We start from the raw sequence: 23,424 nt of genomic DNA, 5'->3' as shown, positions 1-23,424 counted from the left end.
CTCTTAGTGTTTCTCAGAGACTCCATGGGTAAGTTCTTTCCTCTTGGCATCTTCACTGGGAGGTAGAAGTTCATGGTGAGCCCCTTAGTTTCTCTGGATGTACAGGAGAAGGAGGTACCAGATAGAGGATCAGAGAACTTCTCCCATTCCTAATTCCTCTTGTTATAAATGCTAAGTATACCAGTGGTGATTAGGTAGAGGCAAGGGCTAGGGAGGATTGGTAAAAGAAAGTAGGAATAATTGGGCCTGCCTAGGATGGGAGGATGGGACAGAAGACAGGGTCATTTCAGAAGAAGTTGGTGTTACATAAATGCTCTTGGTTTGAGGAGATGATCTCCAGGTCTCTTTCTGGTAGATCACCCCTACTTTACTACTTTAGGGCTTCAGGCCTTTTATTTACCTTAAGCTCTTTCTTTATTCACAAATTATAAAAGTGGTATGTGCTTTCTGTCTTTTAAGATTTATTTTTAAATCAGATAGAGGTGCCGTAGGCTTTTAATCCCAGTCTTTGGGAAGTAGTGGCAAGTGGATCTCTGTGAATTTGAGGCCTGCCTGGTCTACAGAGTATGAGTTCCAGGAAAGCCAGGAAAAAAAAAAAAAAAAAAAAAAAAAAAAAAGCCTGTCTCGTGGTCTCGTGGTGGTGGCAAAATTTATCCCCACCCCGTGTGTGTGTGTGTGTGTGTGTGTGTGTGTGTGTGTGTGTGTGTCTGTCTGTCTTTCTGTCTGTCTGTCTGTCTCTGTGTGCATGCCTGCACAGGTGCATATAAATACAGGTGCCTACAGAGGACAGAGGCATCAGATCCCTTGGAGCTGGAGTTACAGAGCTGCTGGAGGTAGATACTAGGAGCTGAACTGGGATCCTATGGAATATCAATACATGCTCTTAACTGCTGCACTCTCTCTTCATATCCCATTACACACCTTTTAAAATGCCCAGAAGCTCTTAAAATAAGAAGTGAAAGTCTATCTATGTACTCTTCTCCTCCCCAGTGTCACTCCTTGAATAGTTTGGGAGGATAGATTGCTGGGAATCATTTTGGACTTGTTTTTACCGTGTGAGATTCATCACCAGGGCCCTCTGTTCCTGCTTCTCTGATGCCAGATGTGGTGTAGCTACTTGTCGGGTGCAGATAGGAAAGTGGCAGGGCACCCCATGTTTGTGCCTGCTGCCTCTGTCAGAGGCTATTGGGAAGAGAACACTTTTCTCAGTTGTGTTCTTTTCTCACACCTATGCTGCTAATGTACATTTAATAACGTTTTCCTTTCTTAAAAAATGCTTATATTTTAAATCACAAAGTTGTAGTAGAGGGAATGGCAAGGAAACCCAGGTAGCCCGCTAGTAGGCAAGGAGCTGAGCTCAGAATGACAGTGCAGAGGGTCCCCTGCTCCCAGTGTAAGACTTGGGGGCCACTCAAAAGTCAGGTTCCAGTTTCCTCTGCAAAGACAAGTTAAAGGGAGCTGGTTTTTGGAGTGACTTTTATTCTTGTCTAATTAGAGTAAAGGAGAGAGTGAACCCAGTAAATCCTTGTTGTTCAGACAACAAAAAGTGGTTTCAGTGGAGAGAGAGCTTGAGCTTGCCAAGGTTACCTGCATGATTAGATCTGGACACTAGTTGTGTCTTATAGTGCATGCTGTTCCCATCTCCCTGCTTTCTTTCATAGCTACTGCAGTCACAGGCCAGTGTTTTTCAAGTTCCCAGACAATACTGACGTCTGATACAGTGTGCCCAAAGTCCATGGCTAGGCTGCCTGCTGAAGGCAAAGTCTGGGTCTGAGCCACCTGCTTGTCCTCTAGAGTCTTTTTGGTTTTGTTTTTAAAGATTTATTTTTGTGTGCCTGCGCATGCATATATATATATATATATATATATATATGCATGCAATCACATTCATGTAATGCTAACAGAAGTCAGAAGAGGACTCACTGGAGGCTGGAACCAGAGTTACATACAGAAGGTCATAGGCTGCCATTTGGGTTCCATAAACTGAACCTGTCTTCTGCAAGAGCATCAAGCGGTTTTAACCACAGGACCATCTTTCTCTCTCCCTCCTATGGACTCCTACCAACAAAAGCAGGATCTCTGAGGTTTGCAAACTACTGCTCAGCTACTATACACAAATACTTGGTGATTTTACACAGGACTCATCCTCACTCTGTATGGCTCCCGTGCTTGACTCTATAAACCAGAAAGATTTCTAGTTTTGAACAGTCCAGGTTCTTTTATTCTATAGATAGTTGCTCCCATACATACCCTCAGACGTGAATTTTTTATATCAAAAAGGAAGCTGCCCATGTCCCCAGGGCTGGTTAGATGTCCTGATCCTGATTTCATTATTTACATTGTCATTTTTCTCTCCTGAGTCCCTGAAGACACAGTTGTCTCTGAGTTTGTAGCATTGAGCCAGGAAGTTGGTGGGGGACTCATAAAACAGGCACTGGGTGTTTGAAAGAGTCCTGTTTCTTGCTGTCTTTGCTGCATAGGTAGGGTACTAGGGTGCTGTAAAATATACATGCAAGAGAGCCAGAGGGAAGGTCATGAGACTGGAATACTAGCCCTGAAGTTGTATGGGCTGTAGGATGTTTATATCTAAGTCATGTGGCTCATTCATTTTTTTAGTGGTATGTTTATGCCCACAGTGTTTATCTGATGAATCGTGGCTCATCTTACCTTGAATGAGACAAAATGTGAGGCAGAAATTGTTGTCCAAAGAGGCAGGATCAAAACTGATGCCAGCCAACTTGTGCTGATGTGAGACTCAGAGGTAGTGGTAGCCATACTGGCCTCAGCTCCCATCTTCTTATGCAAGACCCCATGATAGCATCACAGTATACCCACAGCCCATTTGGCAGGTGCCAGACCACTGTATTTTTCTACCTTATATAGTTTGCCCTCCCAAGCAGCAAAAGTAGATAAACAACAGGACTGTAGTTCTGAGGGAGAAAAAGACTGTAGAGTCTTGGCTTCTGTCTTTCAGGTGTAGGTGATGCACAGTATACCATTTGTAAACAAACAGCCTTTCTCTTTGTAAATTTTGAAGGGTGGGGGAGAGAATACATATATATGTACCTCAGTGTGCATGTGACAAGAGAACAACTTTTGGGAATTGGTTCTTTGTTTCTACCATTTATGTTATACATTCATTTTCATTCTAGGAAGTCTTATATATTTTTTGTTTCTGCCTTGACCCAGTAGTCATTTGGTACAGAGTTGTTCAGTTCCCATGAGTTTAACAACAACTTTGTTGTTGTTAAAATCCAGCTTTAATTTGTGGTAGTCTAGTAGGATACAGGGAATTAGTTCAACTTTCTAGTATCTGTTGAGACTTGCTTTGTGACCGAGTATGTGGTCAGTTTTGAATAATGTTTCATGATGTGCTGAGAAGAATGTGTGTTCTTTTTTGTTTGTGTGAAATATTCTGTAGGTATCTGTTGTGTCCATTTGGTTCATAACTGCTACCACCATTATTTCTCTGTTTAGTTTTTGTCTGGATGACCTGACCTGACTGCTGTGGGGTATTGAAGTCTTCCACTATCAGTGTGTAAGAGCTGATGTATGATTTAAGCTTTACTGGTGTTTCCTTTACAAATATGGGTGCCCTTGCATTTGGGGCATAGATGTTAAGCATAAAAAGATCATCTTAGTAAATTTTTTTCCTTTGATAAGTATAAAGTGTTCTTCCCCATTTCTTGGATTCAGTTTAACGTCTATTTTGTTAGATATTAGAATGGATACTCCAGCTTGTTTCTTAGGTACATTTGCTTGGAAAGTCTTTTTTTCCATTCTTTTACTCCGAGGTAGTGTCTGTCTTTGATGTTGATGTGTGTTTCTTGTGTGCTGCAGACAAATGGATCCTGTTTTGACATCTGTTCTCTTAGTCTGTGCCTTTTCATTTGGGAATTGAGTTCAATGATACTGAGAGATATCAATGACAAGTGATTGTTACTTCCTGTGTTATTTTGGTGGTGGTGGTGGTGGTGGTGGTGGTGTGTGTGTGTGTGTGTGTGTGTGTGTGTGTGTGTTTGTGTGTGTGTTTGTGTTTCCCTTCTTTGGTTTTGCTGGTGTGAGATTATTTTCAGTATTTTCATAGATGTAGATTACCTTAGGGTAGAATTTTCCTTCTAGTAAATTCTGTAGAGCTGAATGTGTGGATGGATATTGTTTAAATTTGACTTTATCATGCAATCACTTATTCTCTCCATCTTTGGTAATTGAAAGTTTTTCTGGGTATGGGCTGGCATCTGGGGTCTCTTAAAGTATGCATGACATCTGTCTAGGCCCTTCTGGTGTTTGAGAAGTTGGGTGTAATTTTGGTAGGTCTGTCTTTATATGGTAGCTGGCCTTTTTCCCTTATAGCTTTTAATATTCTTTCTTTGTTCTGTATGTTTAATGTTTTGATTATTAAGTGGAGAGGGGACTTCCTTTTTTTGGTCGAATCTATTTGGTGATCTATAAGCTTCTTGTACCTTTATAGGCAGGTCCCTCTTTAGGTTAGAAAATTTCTTATATAATTTTGTTGAAAATATTTTTTGAGCCTGTGAACTGGATTCTTCTCTTTCTTTTCTTCCTATTATTTTCTTTTATAGTGTTCCAAATTTTAGGTCTGGGAACTGATTTCTGAATTTGTCTTTGTTGGATGAATATTTTGTCTTTGTTTTCTGTTTCTTCTTTCCTCTTCTGCCTGGAGTGGCCTGTGGTTGCATAGAGGTTCTCTACAAGAGTTGGACGCTGGACTTCTGGTGGCTGGCATGGCACCTGGTCTAGCCAAGGACACTTTACTGGAGTTGGGGCTCGGAGTTCTGGAGGCCAGCTTGGCCTCTGGTGGAGTTTAGGACAGGATGTGGAGATGAGGAGAAGCAAGGCTATTGCCAGCAGGGTGGGTAGGCACTGAAGCCATGGGGAGATTCTCTGGCAGGGTGCTTCTCTGGGATTTATGCAGCAAGTGTGGCCTCTGATAGAACAGGGGCCTTCCTTTTGTTGTTTTATTTGGGGTAAATCCCTAAACATGGAATTTCTTATTCCCTCTCTAAGAAAAGTCTCTAGAAAAAATTAAGCCAATGTATTTATTTTCTAGAACTGTTGTAACAAGTACCACAAACCAAGTGGCTTAAAACAAGTAAAAATCTATTGTGTGGTAGTTGTAAAAGCTAGATGTTTGGGGCTGGAGAGGTGGCTCAGTGGTTAAGAACACTGAATGCTTTTCCAGAAGACCAAAGTTTGATTCCAGCCCTACTGACCTACTTTTTGCTTGATAACCCATGCAAACAGCTTAGTTTCAAATAAGGTCACATTGTAGAAGTAATGGGGGTAGGGCTTCCCATTTTTTAGGACCACAATCCAAACCCCAACAGTGGAAATAATATGTCTGACTTACATTTTAATCTGACAACATGGATAGTGGCTTTGAGGAAGGGAGAGAGAATAGAGATCAAGGAAACGGAGGACCTGACTCTACTTTGATGAAAAATAAGGGTTTGGCCTGGAGAAACAGCAGTGGACTTGAGAGGTGATTAAGAAGATTCCTAGTAAACAGAATCATAGAGCTCAGTGATCATAGTGTATAAGGACGAGAACAGCCAGGCTGTCTGTATAAATGGCATAATGAACACAGCCAGTTTGTTGGTTCCATCCCCAAGTCCAATTAAAACAAGAGTGAAGATATGGGGCAGTAGCATCACTATGAAGCTGGGAGGTTAGATGGCAAGGCTGATTGCGTAGGCTGATAGGAGGCCTGCAGTGGGGAATCAGACAATGACTGCACTTTACATCTGTTCCAGAGCTTTAGAATTGAAGGGAACCCTAGTCCTAACCCCTGTGGGGCTCAAAGAGAGTAAAGAATGGAAGGACTGGAGAGATGGCTTAGTCAGTAAAGTGCACAAAGACCTAAGTAAGCTCTGACCTCCCCCTCTCCCCCCAGTATCTACATGAACAGTCAGGTTCAGCAGTACAGTTATGTTCCCAGCTCTGGCAAAGTAGACACAGATGGGGTCCTGCAGCTCACTGGCTGGCTAGTGTAGCTGACTTGGTGAGCTTTAGTTACACACTAACACACTCCTACATCAAGAGATGCACATACACAGCACACACACACAACAAAATAATGGGGGGAATTAGGTTGAAGTTATATAAGAAGTACCAAAACCTGACCTTCTTGAAGCACCTTTCCACCAGCAGACCAAATCCTTTATGGTTCCGATGTCATTTGTGTGGTAAAAGTGGCAGGGTCTGGATACCCACAAGCTTCATGGGAAGGTTATCCCTATGAGTAGGAGGGTCTTTTCATTCTACATAGGCTTGGACTAAAGGACCCAGGAGAAGGCTTATAAACACTGACAATGTGAAGTTCCTTATGAAATGTTCGGATAGGTCATCTGAGAAGTGACAAGCAGGTCCTGGAGAGTCAGAACTTGGAACTGCTTGCTTCTGAAAGTGGAGAATCAGCTCTATAGCGGGATCATTGATAGCTAAAATATAAGCCAATGTAAATTCAGACTAACACATTTAACTTCTCTGCAGAGTTTGTAAATTGAAAATGGGAATAATGTATGGAAGCAGAAGAAAAAAAATAAGATTTAAAAAAAGCCCTCTGATAAAGAAAATATTATATTCCTGAAGAGCGGAAAGCTATTTTAAAAACAACATAGAAAAAGAGCTCTTAGAATTAAAAACACAATCACAGAAATGGGAAGTTCCATCGAAGGGCTAGAAAGTAGAGCTGAAGAAGTTGCCCAGAAATGAGAACAAGTGGCGGAAAATACAAAAGAAGCTTAAGAAACAACAGCATTTGCTTAGGCAGTCCAGCATTGGAGTGAAGTGATGCCAGAGAAGAGCAGAATGTTAGTAACGTGACTGCAGGACCGTTCCCAGACCCTGCAGATGGAATAGCCTGTTAGCTGTTGAGAATGCATCTATACAAGGTCCTCTTCATGAAATTCTAGAATATGGAAGGACCTTAGCTGCCCCAAAAGCATACAGAGAGGAGCATGGTAGTATCTACTGCTGCCATCACCTCAACCCAGAACCTAGATTCACTTGGGATCTACTGTAACACTCATCTGTGCCATGGTGATGCAACAGCAGCCACAAACAGTACTTGAGACAGTGGCTGTGGATGTTCCTGCCAAACTGTTCTGAAAATACAAGTTGGGACAGGGCTGTGGCTCACTGACTCTGGGTTGAGAATATTAGTGTTCATGTCTCAGAGCTTCTATAGCTTTGCTGGATCTTTGGGCTCTATATCACCCAAAGGTCTTCAAGCAAGGTAATTAAGCCATCTGCAAGCTTTCTGGGTGTATCTGATTCTACTCTCATTTCATGGTTTATGGAAGGTTTGTGTTTCTGCTGCTGGATGAAAGGCCTTGGATGAAGGGCCTTGGCTCCTTGCTTCTTGAACTTCTCTTCGAGACAGCTTGTAACATGACAGCTTGCTCTGTTGGTGAGGGCTACATGGACAAACAGCAGTCCATTTCCCAAGTTTTGGGTGATGTCCTACCACTTTTACCCTGTCTTCAGAAGTGAGACCTAAGTCCAGCCAGTAGTCAGAGAGGAAGCTGCCATTAAAGGTGTGGGTGCATTAACCAGTCAGTGCTTAGTCTAAATGCTGAGATGGAGATACCTGAGCTTTTTAGCAGGCTATGGAAAAGAGAGGGATGAGAAAGAGTGAGGAGGGAGAAGAAGTAGGAAAGTGGGAGAGAAAGAAAAGAAAAAATGACAGGTTGTATCAAAAAATCACACTAACCCCAGTGTACTGGAAGCCACAGGATAGAGCTGATTGAAGCTGCAGAAGGAGCTACCTCTTCAAAGTTCCAAAAGGAGAATAAAATTTGATTCTGCAGAAAACAGTTATTCTAGAAAAGAAATCTGAGAACATTCCACGGCTCAGCTGTGAATAATACTGGCTCAGTCATAGCATACTGTATTCTGCAAGTGATGAGGGCTGTAGACACTGGAGAGGCATCTGTATGAAAAAAGTCAGTAACTGGCAGGATTAGAAACATGGAGGCAAATACTTGAGAAGCAACTAAGAGGTCTGAGTCAGCCTTGGAGAATGGAGAGGAGCTCAGTGTGTACAGTTTGATTTTAATAGGAAACACTTGCCAAAGAGATAGGATCAAAATGTAAAGTGCTCTCCTATCTTGGATTCTGGAACACCAATGATAACAAAATGATAGTAGTGGGTAAACTTGGGCTTAATGGACTTTGGTAATGAGGTAAACTCAGTTAAGTTTGTCAGAGGAACCCTGGTATTATAAGATGCTACTTCACATTGGGGAGTGTTCGTGTACTCTACAGTGTCTTTACAACTCTTTATGTAAGTCTACAAGTATTTCTCAACAGAAAGCTTATTTAAAGAGAGAGGTACACAACAGGATAAAGGTGTCTCTGTATTAATGCTGTTGAGCAACTAAAGGGATGGTAGGTACCTGTCAGGCTCCTGAACACAAGAGGAGCAGGCTGGTCATGGGAGAGGCTGGCTTAGCTGTGGACACCTCAAGCTTAAGTGTCCAGGCATATCAGATGTCCTTATAGGCAGGACTTCTAGTTTGAGGCAGAGTGTCAGGCACCAGCTCATGGATAATTGGTCAGGAGCAGATGGGCTGTGTCTGTGGGAAATGAGAAGAGGAATTAAGACAGCGCTAATGAGTACGAAAAACATTGGTGGGGGATGCTGTTCTTGCTGCTTGGTTTTTATTGCTAATTGTGCAGGCATACCTTTTTCCCTGTGCTTTGTTCTCCCATTTTTGTTTGCTTGTTTGCTTACAACTAAAGGTTTGTATCAGGCTGCATCAAGCAAATTTATCAGCAGCCCTTTTCAGTGTGTGCTTGCTACCTATCTTTGTGTCATGTGGTGATTCCCACAGTATTTCAAGCTTGCTCATGAGTATTGTATCTTTTATGTTGATCTGTGATGTCATGGTTGCAATTATTTTGGACTATGTCTACCTAAGTCTGTGAATCTATCAGTAGGTATTATATCACATTGCCTTCTGCTTTTCAGGCTTCCCTATTTCTTAAGATCCAACAGTATTAGGCCAGTTATGTGGTAGTTTTTATGTGTTCAGTCAAATACTAGTGATGATTAAGCTTAGAGAAGGATGTTGGACGCTGTGATGGGCCAAAGGCAAGACCTGGCAACAAACAGGCAAATTGTGAATGGTGAGGTGTGATCAGTGCTAGGCAGGGACACAGGAGGAGGCGTGTGGAGCAGCTTTGCTGCTGCTGTGTAGAAAGTGTTAGTGGATAGATGGAAGCTCAAACCACCCACAGCATTTCTTTCAGCCAAAGCCTAATCCAAAACAGCCCTAAATTTCTTCAGTCCCATAGAGGCCAAGAAGCTGGCAGACACTGGTTCATGGAATGTAAGGAAGGAGGTGTCTCTGTAACAGTAAACTACAGGGGAAGCAGCAGGGGCTGAAGTGCAGGTTGCAGCAAGTGACCCCGAATGTCTGGCTAAGGTCATTGGTGAAGATGGGTGCAAACTACAGTGGGCTTCCAGAACAGGTGACATGGACCCATGTTAGAATACAATGCTGTCCAGGACTTAAATAGCTATCAAGAAGAAGACAGTGCCTGTCTTCAATGCTTCAAAGGACAAGCAGATTCTCTTCTGAGGGGCTGATGCAGCTGGTGGATGACTAAGCCAACCAGTGCTCATTTGCCATTCCAAAAATCCTAAGACTTATTATTCTGCCTGTGCTCCATAATGAAACAGCAAAGTATATGTGATAGCACATCTGTTTACAGCATGTTTTGCTGGGTTTTTCAAGCTTATTATTTAGACCTGCTGCAACCTGACAATTCTTGTGGTCACCCAGAGCTCTAATGGAGAGCAGTGATGTCAGTGTTGGCATGCCTCCATACGTGGCATCCGTTCCCCAGCCAGACAATCAAGGAGTGATTTTGACTTTAAGGTCTCATATTTAAAAACTACTTTCCATAGGACTCTAGCTATACCTGAGGCATTTCTGTTGATGATCTGGCAGGTTCAGCCAAAAACTTTCTAGAAAGGATTCACTACTCTCTGCCATTAAGAATGTGTGTGAGTCACAGGATGGTGACGTAAGGGCTTTGGTAGTTGATTCTGTCATCCTTTATGGATGACTTGCAGAGGGTTGAGCCTGAAATGGAAGCAGTGACTGCATGTGTGATAGCAATGACAGAAAAGCTAGAACTGGGAGTAAAGCCTGAAGATGTGCCAACTGGCAGAACCTCGTGAGGAATGCAGTTGAGTTGCTTCTTAGGATGAGCAAAGGCAGTGGACTCTCAAGGTAGAATCTGTTCCTTGCAGAGATGCTGTAATCCTTGTTGAGAGCACATGGTAGGTTCAAGGTATTAGAGAAGTACAGTTGATAAGGTAACATCAAAGTTTGGGGGTGGTGGTTAACTCTTAACTGTAAGCAGAAGTGCTATGCCAGTAAACTGCTGTCAAAATAGCAGAGTGGCCCAGAGAAACCATTTGTGAGAAGAGCCTTGCAGCCTGTAGTAGCCATTACCCTGATTTGCCAGCAAATGTTAACATGGGGGTGGGGGGAGACTCAGTACTAGCAAAAAGATTAGCCCTCTCTGAAGGCTCAAATGATCATTAGCACATTTTAGCAACCATGTATTTTCTTTTAAGATAGGGTTTTTCTTTGTAACAGCCCTTGCTGTCCTGGAACTTGCCCTGGGGACCAAGATGGCCTCAAACCCACAGAGATCTACCTGCTTCAGCCTCCCAAGTACTGGGATTAAAGATGTGCACCACCACACAGCAAAATAATTTTTTTGATCCAGAAAGTATACTTTATTGACCCCCACAGGAATGGTTTAAAAACAGTAACATTTACTAAGCAAATTGCTACCTCGCATTAATTTTCCATCAGACAAATGCACTCTATGATGTAAATGCAGCATTTAGAAATGTGTCTGAATTTTATATGTGCCTTCTTTTGGTGGCTTTTATTTTTTAAGCTTTTAAAAACTCCTTGTGAGTTTCACATTATGCACCCCAGTCCCACTCATTTTCCTGTTCCCTCATATCCACCCTTCACCCTTACAACCTCCCCCCCAATAAAACACACACACACACACACACATACACACACACACACACATACACACACACACACACACACACACACACACACACACACACACAAAAGCATATAAAACATCTCACTGTAGAACCTGTAGTATGTCACAGTATGTCCCACAGTATATCCCTTTGTCCACACGTCTTCATTTGCAAATACTCATTGCAATGAGTCATTGGTCTGGCTCAAGATCTGTGGCTTCTGTGACACCATTAATATTGGATTCACATCAGGACTCCTTCCTGTCATCCCATTGCTGCTCTGTGTTATGGAGATCCTAAAGTTTTAGATCAGCAGGACTGGCCTTTTCACATATCCTACCCATTTGTAGATTTTGGGGTAGGCCAACTCAGAGCCCTTGGTCTTGCCTGAGTGGCAGCTGAACTGGTCAGTGCACTGGCTCTTTCTGATCTGCACCACCAGGGTGAGCTCTCCAGTACTGCTCCAGCTAGGCCACCCAATGGCAACATTGGTAAGAGATGATGTCAACTCTCTTGCTCTTATGATGTCCTTGGGCCAGCTCACCTGTGCCTTTGCCATCAGGGCCAGCTCTACTGTGTTGCCCAGGTGAGGTCCAGGACCCACTCTCCTGGGTGCTATAGCCAGTAGGGAGGCAGGACCAGCTCTCCCACTCTCATGCCCTTAGAACCTGCTCTTCTGACTACTGCAGGTGGTGAGGGGCAAGGGTGGGAAAGCATCACTCCTGTACCCATACCACTTCACAGCAAAGGAGTGGTGGGGCCAGTTCCCTATCACTCTCGCCTTTGGGGATGGCTCCCTGTATCATGTCTACTAGGACCAGCCCTACTGTGTTGCTTAGGTGAGGTATGGGGCCCACCCCTCAGAGTGCTGTACCTGACAAAGTACAGGGCTAGCTCACCCACTCTCATGACCCTGTGGGCAGCCCTCACAACTTTCTCAGGTGGCAGGAGAGGAGGACAACACACTCACACCACCTCGTGGCAGAAGAACAGTGAGTTCAACTTTCCCACACTTTAAGCCCTTGGGCCTTCTCATTCCCCTCCATTATCCTCCTCCTCCCTCTACCCTCCCCCTTGCCATCAAGGCCAGCTCCACTGTGCTTTCTGGGTAAGGTGCAGGGCCCATTCTCCCAAGTGCTGCTGCCTGTGAGAGGTGAGGCCAGCTCTCCAAGCCACCTCAACCAGTGAGGGATGGAACCAGGTCTATACAGCCCCTGGACATCCCTGTGGACCCTGTCTGGTGCCCCAAGCCCCTGCTTGAGTAGTAATACAAGCCACAGACATTAACACACTGACCCTTGCTGCCATATAGCCACAGACCTAGACAGCCCTTAGTGGCAGCTGAAGCTGGGACCTCATTATGGCCCCCAGATGGCAAAGCTGGCCATAGGATACTCCTCTCCACCCTAGAGTCTCCAGTTGCACTCTTCTTAATGCTCAAGCTTCTCCACTTCACTTTCTTTCCCATCTGACCATATGCTGGCTCCCTCTGCAGGCTGGCCATGCATCTGGTGGGTCCCTTGGGTGTCATCCTCTATGCTGGTTTGAATATGATGGCCCAGGGAGTGGCACTATTTGGAAGTGTGGGTTTGTCAGAGTAGGTGTGGCCTTGTTGGAGAAAGTGTGTTACTTTGGCCTCGGCTTTAAGACCTTCATCCTAGCTGCCTGGAAGCCAGTCTTCTCCTAGCTGCCTTCAGATGAAGATATAGAACTCTCACCTCCTCTTGCACCATGTCTGCCTGGATGCTGCCATGTTCCCACCTTGATGATAATGGGCTGAGCCTCTGAACCTGTAAGCCAGCCCCAATTAAATGCTGTTTTTATAAGAGTTGCCTTGGTCATAGTGTCTGTTCACAGAATGTAGCACCAAGTGGGTGTCTACAGCCAGCCTGTGTTGTGTGCTGGAGGGCAGGTCTATGGATTGCATGGCTGTCTGCAGGTCTCTGTTTTCTTCCTCCCACACTGTGCTACATAGTGGTAGGAGGGACTCTTTTTATCTATGCCCCCCACTCCCCATGTCATGCACTGGAGGGCAGGACTGTGGGTGGCATGATGGAACAAAGGTCTTTGTCTTCCTCCTCTGGTATTATGCTGCCTGGATTTGATTTTTATGTGTCTAATGCATATAACAGCTTTGGCTATTGTCTTAGTTAGGTTTTACTGCTGTGAACAGGCACCATGACCAATGCAAGTCTTATAAGGACAACATTTAGTTTGGGCTGGCTTATAGGTTCAGAGGTTCAGTCCATTATCATCAAGGCAGAAACATGGCAGCATCCAGGCAGGCATGGTGGAGGAGAAACTGAGAATTCTGCATCTTTGTCTGAAGGCTGCTTGTAGAATACTGGCTCCCAAACAGCTAGGACGAGAGTATTAAAGCTCACATGCACAAGGCCACGCCTACTCCATCAAGGCCACACATCCCAACAGTGCCACTTCCTGGGCCAAGCATATACAAACCATCACAGCCACCAAACTGGGCACCAAGCTAGGATGAACAATGGACTGCTATCTGCTCTGCCCCTGACTGATTTGAGAGCAACAGCACTAACAAGGTATCTCTTTGCTCATTGCAGGGGGGTGGTAAAATTTTTTTGTTTTGTTTTTGTTTTTCGAGACAGGGTTTCTCTGTATAGCCCAGGCTGTCCTGGAACTCACTCTGTAGACCAGGCTGGCCTGGAACTCAGAAATCCACCTGCCTCTGCCTCCCAAGTGCTGGGATTAAAGGTGTGCGCCACCATCGCACAGCAAAAATTTTTGAATTAAGGTATAAACATTGCTTTTCAGATTGTGCTTAACAGACTACAGGAGTGTATGCGCTGACCTTCTCCCTGTGATACTCACTGTACTGACTGGTCTGGGACAGAACTCTTATGCCCCTAATATACGCCTATAGTTCTTTCTGTTGATGCAATAATGTTTTGAGACTGATCATTGAACTTCTAAATAACATAATTCCAAGCACTAACTCCCAAGTTTGTATAGGCTTGAGCAAAGTTTACTTTATATGTAATGAGACATGTTGTATTCTGTGACAACCCAAACTGTATGTGCACTGTCCAGAAAGATAGTTCCATCTTCAATAGATTATTGCCATATAGGAATAAAGGATCTTCTGCTGACATATTTCCTTATTTTACAAGTCAGAAATTAAGAAAATTTTAAGAGTCAGCAGTTCACTCATTCTTGATTTTATTATCAAGGCAGATTATGTATGTTGTAAAGGTGGCTTGCACATTACCTGTTTGTTAACTCTGTTCAGTTCATTCCTGTGATTGTGGCTTCTTTCCATTCTTTTTCAGGTTCTAAATTTTGCTCTATGCCTTACTTGACATTATACCCACAGCCTGGTGGCCAAGTGTTCGATGAAGGGTGTTGATAAATTTGAACCTTTAACTACATATCCCTGCTTACAGAGTCCCTTTGCCTGCCCAGTCACAGATTTGCTAATGGTGACTGATAAAGCTGGCAAGACCTTTAGTTCTTGTCTTAGAAACTTTCACTTATTGCCCTCTGATGGGGGAACAGAGTTTAGTTCCCTGCCAAGAGAGACGGTGTGGTCCTGAGACGTGTGGGTCTGTTACAGTAGCCTGAAAGTCTGACTCATTCATGTAGGTTAGTCCTCCACTCAGCCATAGTACAGCCTAGCAGGCTCCTTCAGGTGTATGTAGAGAGGTTTTGTTTTATTTCCACCTCTGCCCAACTGGTGATGGTAGGGGAAAGAGTGTATCAGTATTAGAGAAAGATGCAAACTCTGAAATGAAGCTGGTGGGTCAACAGTTTTCCAGACTTTAGAGGAAATTAATTTTGTGTGTATGCACAAGTGCATAGCACATGTGGACTCAGAAGACAACGTTGTGGGGTGGGGGACGTGGTCAGTTTGCTCCTTTTACCTTGTAGATGCAAGTCCTCTCTTGTATTTATGCCTAAGAGCTTCCAGCAGATTTTTTTTTCTCCACTCCCATCTCTCCATAGGAATACTGGCATTACAGACATGTACCACTGAATCTAGCCTTTTTTTCCTGGGGTCTGGAGATGAGCTCAGGTTGTCAGTCTTGTGTGGCTAGTACTTATTTGCTGAATGCCCTGTCCATAGATTTACTCACTGTGGCTTGAGGAACTTTCAGGAAGCTGTCAGTTCTAGATTCTAGTTAGTTTCCATCCAGTTAGGAGAATCATATATAGAGGGGTTCAGTCCCAATCCAGACTTTGTGGGGTAGACTCCCCATAGGGACTATTTGGAACCATGTTTGTTATAAATAACATTGCTGGTAACGTCACATCAAGCGTGCTAATTCATAGCTTTATTTGATTTTGCACTTACTCATTAAAGAGCCTTTTCCTGAGAGCTCTGAAATGTGGTAAGAAACGGTATAGGTAGGGAGGTATAAAGCAGAGGGAGAGATGGGTCTGCCTTACAAGGTTGGAGGTAGCCCCTTGCTGCTCCTGTGGCCTCATTAGTCCCGGTTTTCTTCTGATTGCCATAGTTTCCCACCAAAAAAAACTATGTGATGGATGGCTTTCATTTTTGTGGCCAAATCTAACTCTATAACCTGGAAGTCAAAGTATGTGGCTGTGCCTCTGCTGGCCTCATCCCAGCTTTCTCCAGGAGAAGACACATCTTTGTTGGTGGTACAAGGAAGCCCTCAACATGTGCAGAGCAATCAACCGTTCAGAAATGACCTCTGTTCAGACAACATTTCCCCTTTTCCCTTGACCAGAAATAAATGTCTATCGAAACCAAACACCTCCCTGCCCTCTGCCTTCTGCCCATGCTCTCCTTCCCCTCTCCACCCTGCCCCACTCCTACAGCAAGGTTGCTGGGTACTCCTGTGCTCTACCCCTGCATGAGGACACACTAGAGGCCTATGAGCAGGAACACTGTTTTAACAATTTCTGGCATTAGTGGCACCCACCAGTTGGATGCTTAAGAGAGATTTTTCAGGGAATTACAGGGAGCTTACATGGAGGCTTAGTGCTTTCTTGTCGACTATGTTAACAGCCAGTTGAAAGAGTGATCATGTTGCCCTTGTTATGATCTGATGGGGTATGATGATCAATGGCCTCAACTGGCCAGCACCCACTATCACTGAGGGAAAGCTGATGGCCTTCTAAAGGAGCTGGTTCTCAGGGATTTAGAGCTCTGTAAGTGCTGAGTGTGCCAGGATTCTTGAGCTTTTCTGATCTGAGAACTGATTGTTCTTGCACTTTATCTTTGGAGGAGTTTCACCTACTGTGGACAGAGCACAATGCACTCTTGTTTTAGATTCACAGAGGATCCACAGCTGGAACTTGTAAGAATGAAGAGGCTTCTGCAGCCTAGGTTACCTCCTCTCACTTTTAGTAGGTTGCAACATGTGATCTGGGTCCCAGCAGCTCTGCAAAATGTTGCCTATGTGTGCTGATGCCTGGAAAGCCAGAAGGCAGCAGAACCTTATGCAAGAGAGAAGTGCAGTTGGGTTGTTTTCTCTTTACAGTCAAGTATGTTGGGGTTTTGCCAGAAAGATTTTCCTCTTGTTTTTTATTTTTTTATTTTTTGCCCAAATGAAAAGCTTTTCTGGCAGATGTCGTAAAGCCACTTCTAGGGCATTGATAGTTACCTAAAAAAGCCCCTGGCTTCCTCTCCTCACCAGCTGACTGTGCATTTCAGTGCCCCACATCTGTGCTGTCTTTCATAGAAGGCTGAGCCTGCAAGTGCCTGCTCTGGTGAAGGCCTGGCCTGGGGCGGCGGGCTCCAGCATGGGTCTGCCCCTATTGCTCAGTCTCTTATGACCTCACTTTTACCCTCCCTCTGTTGGACCTGAACCTGCTTCAGCTTCCACACCTCTCGTGGCATTAGAGGCCCTGTGAGATCCTCCTGCATCTGGCCTCTCCTTTGTCTCCTCATTTGCTGATTCAGCTTGCCTCTTCTTCTCTCATTGGCCCTGTGTTGTGCTGCCTCTTTTACTGTCTGCCTTGATCGTCCTTATACTCTTCCCTACTTCCTATTAGAAGAGCAGTCTTTCCAGATTGTATTACATGATACTTACGAGAAGTAGAGTGTACCTGAGAACAAGGCAGAAAGGCCAGGGTTTGTGTCCTGTGTCCTGTGTCCAGTCCAGCTCTTCACAGAGCTTTTTCTCTTAAGGACAGGGTGAATGCCCTGGTAGTCTTGGTGGGAAGAGTGTAAGGTGACCTGTAAAGCCAAGAGTAGCAGCGGGACATGCCTCTAGATGTCTGCCTGCTTTAGATGATGCTCTCCTGTGCTGCTTGACTGGAAATGCTTCTCTCCATGCCTGTGCCTTGGCAGCTGACAGGTAGAAGAGCATTTCTCACTATATTGCAATTGTTTGCAGAAGGGCTCTTTTCCTTCCTTAAACAGGTGCTTTGACTTGACTCTGTTGGGCTCATCCTCCACAAAGTCACTCAAGCCCTTCTTAGAAGTCTTGCTCCATAGGTATGATAGGTATGTGAACAAGGTGTACCACTAAACTCAGAGGTTCAGAGTCAGCCTCTCAGAGGTTGCTCCTCCCCATGGAGTTAGGCAGCCTTCCTCTCTGCCTTTCATTATGTTTATTACCTGAACTGATTTTGACTCTGTATTAAAATGTATTTGTAAAGAGAAAGTAAGTGAAGGCCTTATAAAGGGATAGTCTGTCAGTGTGGGGCCCAGTGTTCTCTAATGCAGATCACCATGGCAACATGGTAGCCTTCACATTTCACTAGTTAAGAAGATGAACTCTTCTCCCCACAGAATCCAACCAGATTGGCCACCATTACTTAGTGCTCTGTGCAGCAAGTCTTCCTGAAAGCCAGCAGACCTCATTACCAGGGACCTTTCCTCAGCAGAGATATCACCTAGCTGCATCGGCCCTTCATGTTTCCCTCTTAACCCTCTCCTGCCTTTCAGGCCTTGTAGCACTGTCTAAAGCAAGCCTGGGGTGAGCAATGGCCCATACCGTTTTTATCTGCATACCTGCTGCCTCTGTTCCGAACCTGTGAGAGTATGGTGAAGTGGGAGTAGATATTTCTAAGATGTTTATGTAGTAAATCGGCTTGACTTTAGTGTGATGTCATCAGCCTTGCCATACCTCTCAGCAGCTTCCATGTCCTCTGGCATCTCTCTATATTGGAAGATGCCAGCCTCTCTCTTACGTACTTATTCACAGAGAGAGAGAGTCTCACTGAGTAACATAGCCTGGACCTGAACTTTTCAGTCCTTGTACTAACTCTTGAGTGCTAGGATTTCAGGTATGTGCCACCATGCCTTGCACAGGCCTCTTTTTCTGTCAGCTTGCTATCCTCTGAAGTCCTGCTCACCACCCCATTCTGTCATGATGGAAAGACAGATTTATTTCCAGCCTTTTCTCTGTTTTGTTTGTTTTTAAGGGAGGGCAGTAACAAGATATTAAGGCTGGGTATAAACACAATAAGTGTAAATTTTACCAGGAGCTATCCAGAACTGAGCAGCTAACTCAGTTCCTGAATGCTGTGTGGCACCTGGGGTTCTTCATGCTGCACAAATGCAATTCCAGCTTTGGCTGAAGCTGACAAGGCTGGAGAATTCTGATCCATCTCTTGATATGGTACAACAACAGGAAGACGGGCCTCGCTGCTCCTCTCCCCCAGTGTCAGGCTACACCATAGCCAGGCAGTGACTACCATGAAGATATGGAAGCCAGCTGGGTGCAGTCCACCAGAAACCTTTTTTTGGCTCTCAGCAGAGCTCTTTGTTGACTGAGCTCTTAACAGGCCACACCTGATGGAGGTCTCTGGGCAGATGAAGGCCCATATGCCTATTAGAGCACTAGCTTCTGATGGTGGGCCCTCAGGGAAGATTGGGCAAATCTTGGAATCATTTGGGCATAAAGTATATTGGAAGGACAATATACTTAAGCTGAGATTCTAGCTGTGCCTGGATACCAGTATATGGGAAATTGCTGGACCTTGTTCTAAGGAATTCTCTGCTGATAAGGATACTTGAGGGTTGTCTAACAGAAGGCACCTGGGAGTCTATTTGGATAGCTGCCTTCTTCTATCACAGGGAATGGTAGTTGTGATGGAAAGAACCAGTTCTGGAAATCCCCACTGTGCTACCTGCTGTCTGTGTGTTGTTGATATGGGTATAACTTAAGGAATGCATCTAGCCCTGAATAAGGCTTCTCGAGGCCATAACTATGCTCCAGCCATTTTCCAGCAATCTCTCTTGGAGGTAGTTATTTCTGATTATCTTCTCTTTGGTCTCCATAGTGGTTGGTCAGGTCTGTCTGTCTCTGTCTCTGTCTCTGTCTCTGTCTCTGTCTCTGTCTCTCTCTCTCTTCTTTTCTTTTTTAATTTTTTTTTCTAAAGCATGACAGAAAGCATGTACATTTGAAGCCATCAGCTCCATACAGTTTTACATGGGAATAATTACTCTCTGGCCCAAGATGTAGACCATTTCTAGCATCAGAGAAGGGCCACCATGTTGACCCTGTCACTACTGACTGTTTTGTGATCCTGCAGAAGTATGTGCCATGGTGCCTCTGGCTCTGCACTGTGCTTGTGAAGTTTACCTGTGTTGCACTTGACAGCTTTCTGTTTGTTTCCAATGATGCATACCATTTCCATCTGACTGTACCATGGCTTACTTGTCCAGTACATGTGCTGGATGCTGGGGCTGTCTCAGGGCTAGGCTAGTATAACTAATGTTGCTATGAATTTTTAAATTTTTTTTATTCTTAGATTTATTCTTTTACATGTATGAATGTTTGCCTGCATATATGTATGTGTGCTACATGCTTGTCTGTTCCTTGCAGTAGTCAGAAGAGTGTGTTGGATCTCCTAGACTGAAATTTTGTGTGGTTGTGAGCCACCATGTGGTGCTTGCAACTGAACTTAGTTGCTCTGCCAAAGCAACAAGTACTCTTAAGCTCTGAACCATCTTTCCAACCCTGCTGTGAATATTTTATAGATGAGCTTTGGGAGGCATAAGCATTTATTTTTGTTGAGTACTCACCTAAAAGCCAAGTGCTGGATCTGAATCTGTGTACTATGGCTTTAGTAGCTACTACTAAATAGTTTTCTGAAGTGATTGTACCAGGTTGACTCCCATAAGCAATGTCTAAGAGTTCATTTATTCCATGTTTTTCTTCTCAGCATTGATGGCTTTGATGTTCATTGCCTTGGGGGAGATTAAACCTTAATTATCTAACTTGGGACTTATTCCATCCCCCAAACACTAATCATAAACTCCGGACTTCTCCATTTTATCCCTCAAGCCCACACTACAATGGCCAACTCTCACCCTTTTCTAGCCTGCAGAAAAACTGATGCACCTTCTGTCTTTGTAGATATTCCTATTCTGGACATTTCATGGAAATAGAATTGTCTATTGTGATCATATACCATGTAACCCTTGTTCCTGGTGTCTCTGGCTACACATGTCTAGGGTGCATTTCTGTAACATGTGAGTGTTCAATTGTGTGGATAGAGGATACTGTATTTATACCTTAACTGATCAGTATTTGGGTTGTTTCTATTATCTAGTTTTTATGAATAGTGCTTATAAGAATCACAAACCAAAGCCGGGCAGTGGTGGCATACTTCTTTCATCCTAGCACCTTGGAGGTGGAGGCAGCCTGTTACTACTGAATGAGTTCTAGGAGAGCCAGGACTACACAGAGAAACCATGTCTTGAAAACAACAACCCTAAAAAACAAAGCAAAACAAAACAGAAACCAAAAAACTTTAAAAATATATCATAAACCAGTTCTGGACTGTATGCTTATTCTTTTGTATAGTAATTATATAGAATACCTGACATAGCAATTTAGGTTTAGCCCCTCGAGACACTGCCATGTCAAATATCGAAAGCTATTGTGTCCTCTCTATTTTTACCAGGAGCCCAGGTTCCTGTTCCCCATGGCTCTGTCAGTGCCTGTTACTCCTTCTCTTTGGTGATGGTATCAAAGTGGTGTCTCACTGAAGCCCAGATTTGCATTGTACTGAGGATTAGCGGTGCCAGACACCTTCCTACATGCTGTTACACTTCTGTCTTTGAGGAAATGTCTGCTTCTTTTCCCCATACAGATTATTTGTCTTTTGGGTTTCGAGTTGGGTTGAGTTCTCTTCATATTTCAGACAACAGATTTCTTACAATGCATGATTGGCAGGTGCTTATTCCCATTCTACAGATTCTCCCTTTTCCTCTCATTTTGTTTTTGTTATTTGTTTTCGTTTTTAGTGTATTTGAGGCGTCTCACTGTGTAACTCTGGCTGCTTTGAGATCCTACTTAAGCCTCCAAAATGCCCTGACTATGAGCACATGCCACCATGCTGGCTTGTCTTTTTACTTTTTTGGATGTCCTTTGAAACATGGAAAGTTTGTTTTGACACGGCGGAGGGGGCAGGGTTAAGGGATGGTTTATGCTTTTGATGTTGTATCTAAGAAACAATTGCCAACTTCAAGATCATGAAGATTGATTCCTGATTTGCTTCTAAAAATTGTATAGTTTTAGCCTTTTAAATATTAAGTGTTTATCTGTTTTGGGGTAGATTTCAAATATAGTGTGGTATAGGGATTTGCATTTTTCTCTTGGAGTAAAGATCAGCGTCACTCTGGTGTGGACTCAGCACTCCCTTGCAAATCATTTGACTTAGATATGAAATATAGGTGTCCTACACCAATACCACACTGTCTTTATGTGTAGTTTTGAAGCCAAAAAAATGCAAAACCTCCAGATTTTTTCTTTTTCCTAACTTAGTTATTTGATGTTCTTTGAGACATTCAATGTGAATTTAGGGTTGCTTTTCTACTTCTAAAAAACAGGCAGCTGAGCTCTTGGTGGCAATTAGACTGAATTTATAGATTATTTTTACACGATTCTCATTGGTCTCATTCAGTCATCCTATGAATTAGCCTATGTAAGATGTTCAATTCAATGTCTGTTCACTTATGATACCTGTCTTTTGCTCATGGGACTGCAGGAAGGCCTTGTAGATCATTCCATATGAGGGCTGCTTCTGGACTGCGTGCTGCTAAAGTGCTGTTACACTGGTCTGTTCTACTCTCCTTAACTGAATGGCACTCTTTATTTTAGCTTTGTAACGTCTCGTGCCTTGTGTGTGAGGCCTTCATTTTGCTGTACTTCAAGATTGTCTTTTCTTTTGCAGACCCTTGTCTTTTCTATATCCGTTTTGGTGTCAGCTCATCAAATTACCATCTATAGATGGATTTGGACAGAATTACTGTCGTGACATTCTTGGGTAATGCTTGTATATAGGGAAAATACTCTACGGCAGTAGTCCTCAACCTGTGGGTCTAGACTTCTTTGAGAGTCGAACTACCCTCACACAGGGTTGCATATCAGATATCCTGCATGTTAGATATTTAATTTATATTATGATTTATAATAGTAGCAGCAAAAATAATTTCGTGACTAGGGGGTCACCACAACATGAACAACTGTATTAAAGGGTTGCAGCATTAGGAATGTTGAGAACCACTGCTCTAAGTTAATTATTGTATGTACAATACATAATGCAAATCCACATATATGGTAAAGTTTACATTATATGTGTTAAGTGTAGTCTCTATGTTTGGGTAAGTTTGCACTGGGTATGAAGCAATATTTCATGCATTTCTCTGTAATAACTTAGACTTTTTTTTTAAATCAAATATATTCCAGACTTTTATTTTATTTTTACTAATGACAATGCTTTTTTAAAGAGAGAGAGAGAGAGACAGACAGACAGACAGACAGAGACAGACAGAGAGAGAAAGACAGAATCTCCTGTATCCCTGAGTGGCCTCAAACTTGCTGTGTAGCTGAGGATGACTTTGAACTTCTGAATTTCCTACCTCCTTTTCCTAAGTCCTGAGATCACAGATTGCACCACCACACCTGAGTTGTGTGGAGCTGAGAATCAAATCCAGGGCCTCCTAACAAGCTAGACAAGCACATTAGCACCTGAGATATGGCCCAAGGCCAAAATGCTATTGTTTTAAATTTCATTTCCTTATTTTCAATTTTGTTTATTGCTGGTAAATAGAATAGAATTGATTTTTTTTTTTTTATGTTGACCTCATCCTGCAACCTTGATAAATTGCCTCATTACTTCCTGTCATCTGCAAGTCACGGCAAGCTTACTCTTTCCTTCTGGTCAGGAGGTAGAACTTTCAAAGACTTTCTCCTTATCTTTGGCTGTTGCACTGGCTGCACCTCTGAGACAATCTGAGTAGAAGTCACCACAGTGGGCATTCTTCTCTGGGTTGCCGCTGGGGGGGTGGTGCCAGTAGCTGACTGTCCTGTGCTGTCAGCTGTGGGTTCCTACAGATGTCTTGTCAGGTGTGTCTCCAGGTTGCTTAGGATTGTTTTCAAGACCAGCATCTGCCTTTCCTGATGTCTTTATTGCAG

The 23,424-nt window shown here is 43.6% G+C and overlaps 1 protein-coding gene and 1 non-coding gene across 2 annotated transcripts in view; one reads left to right on the top strand and one right to left on the bottom strand.

The window, feature by feature from the left end:
- The window catches only part of Chchd6 (coiled-coil-helix-coiled-coil-helix domain containing 6), a 206,279-nt gene that overhangs the window by 64,429 nt on the left and 118,426 nt on the right, over window positions 1–23,424 (top strand). The window lies entirely within an intron of this gene.
- On the bottom strand, window positions 13,488–13,631 carry LOC117715840 (small nucleolar RNA SNORA48). Its single transcript, XR_004607644.1, has one exon. It is a non-coding gene; the product is annotated as a small nucleolar RNA SNORA48 (small nucleolar RNA).

This window comes from Arvicanthis niloticus, chromosome 9 (genome assembly GCF_011762505.2).
Source record: "Arvicanthis niloticus isolate mArvNil1 chromosome 9, mArvNil1.pat.X, whole genome shotgun sequence".
NCBI lineage: Eukaryota > Metazoa > Chordata > Mammalia > Rodentia > Muridae > Arvicanthis > Arvicanthis niloticus.
The sequence above is the reverse complement of the archived record's forward strand: the minus strand, read 5'-3'. Positions and strand labels throughout refer to the sequence as shown.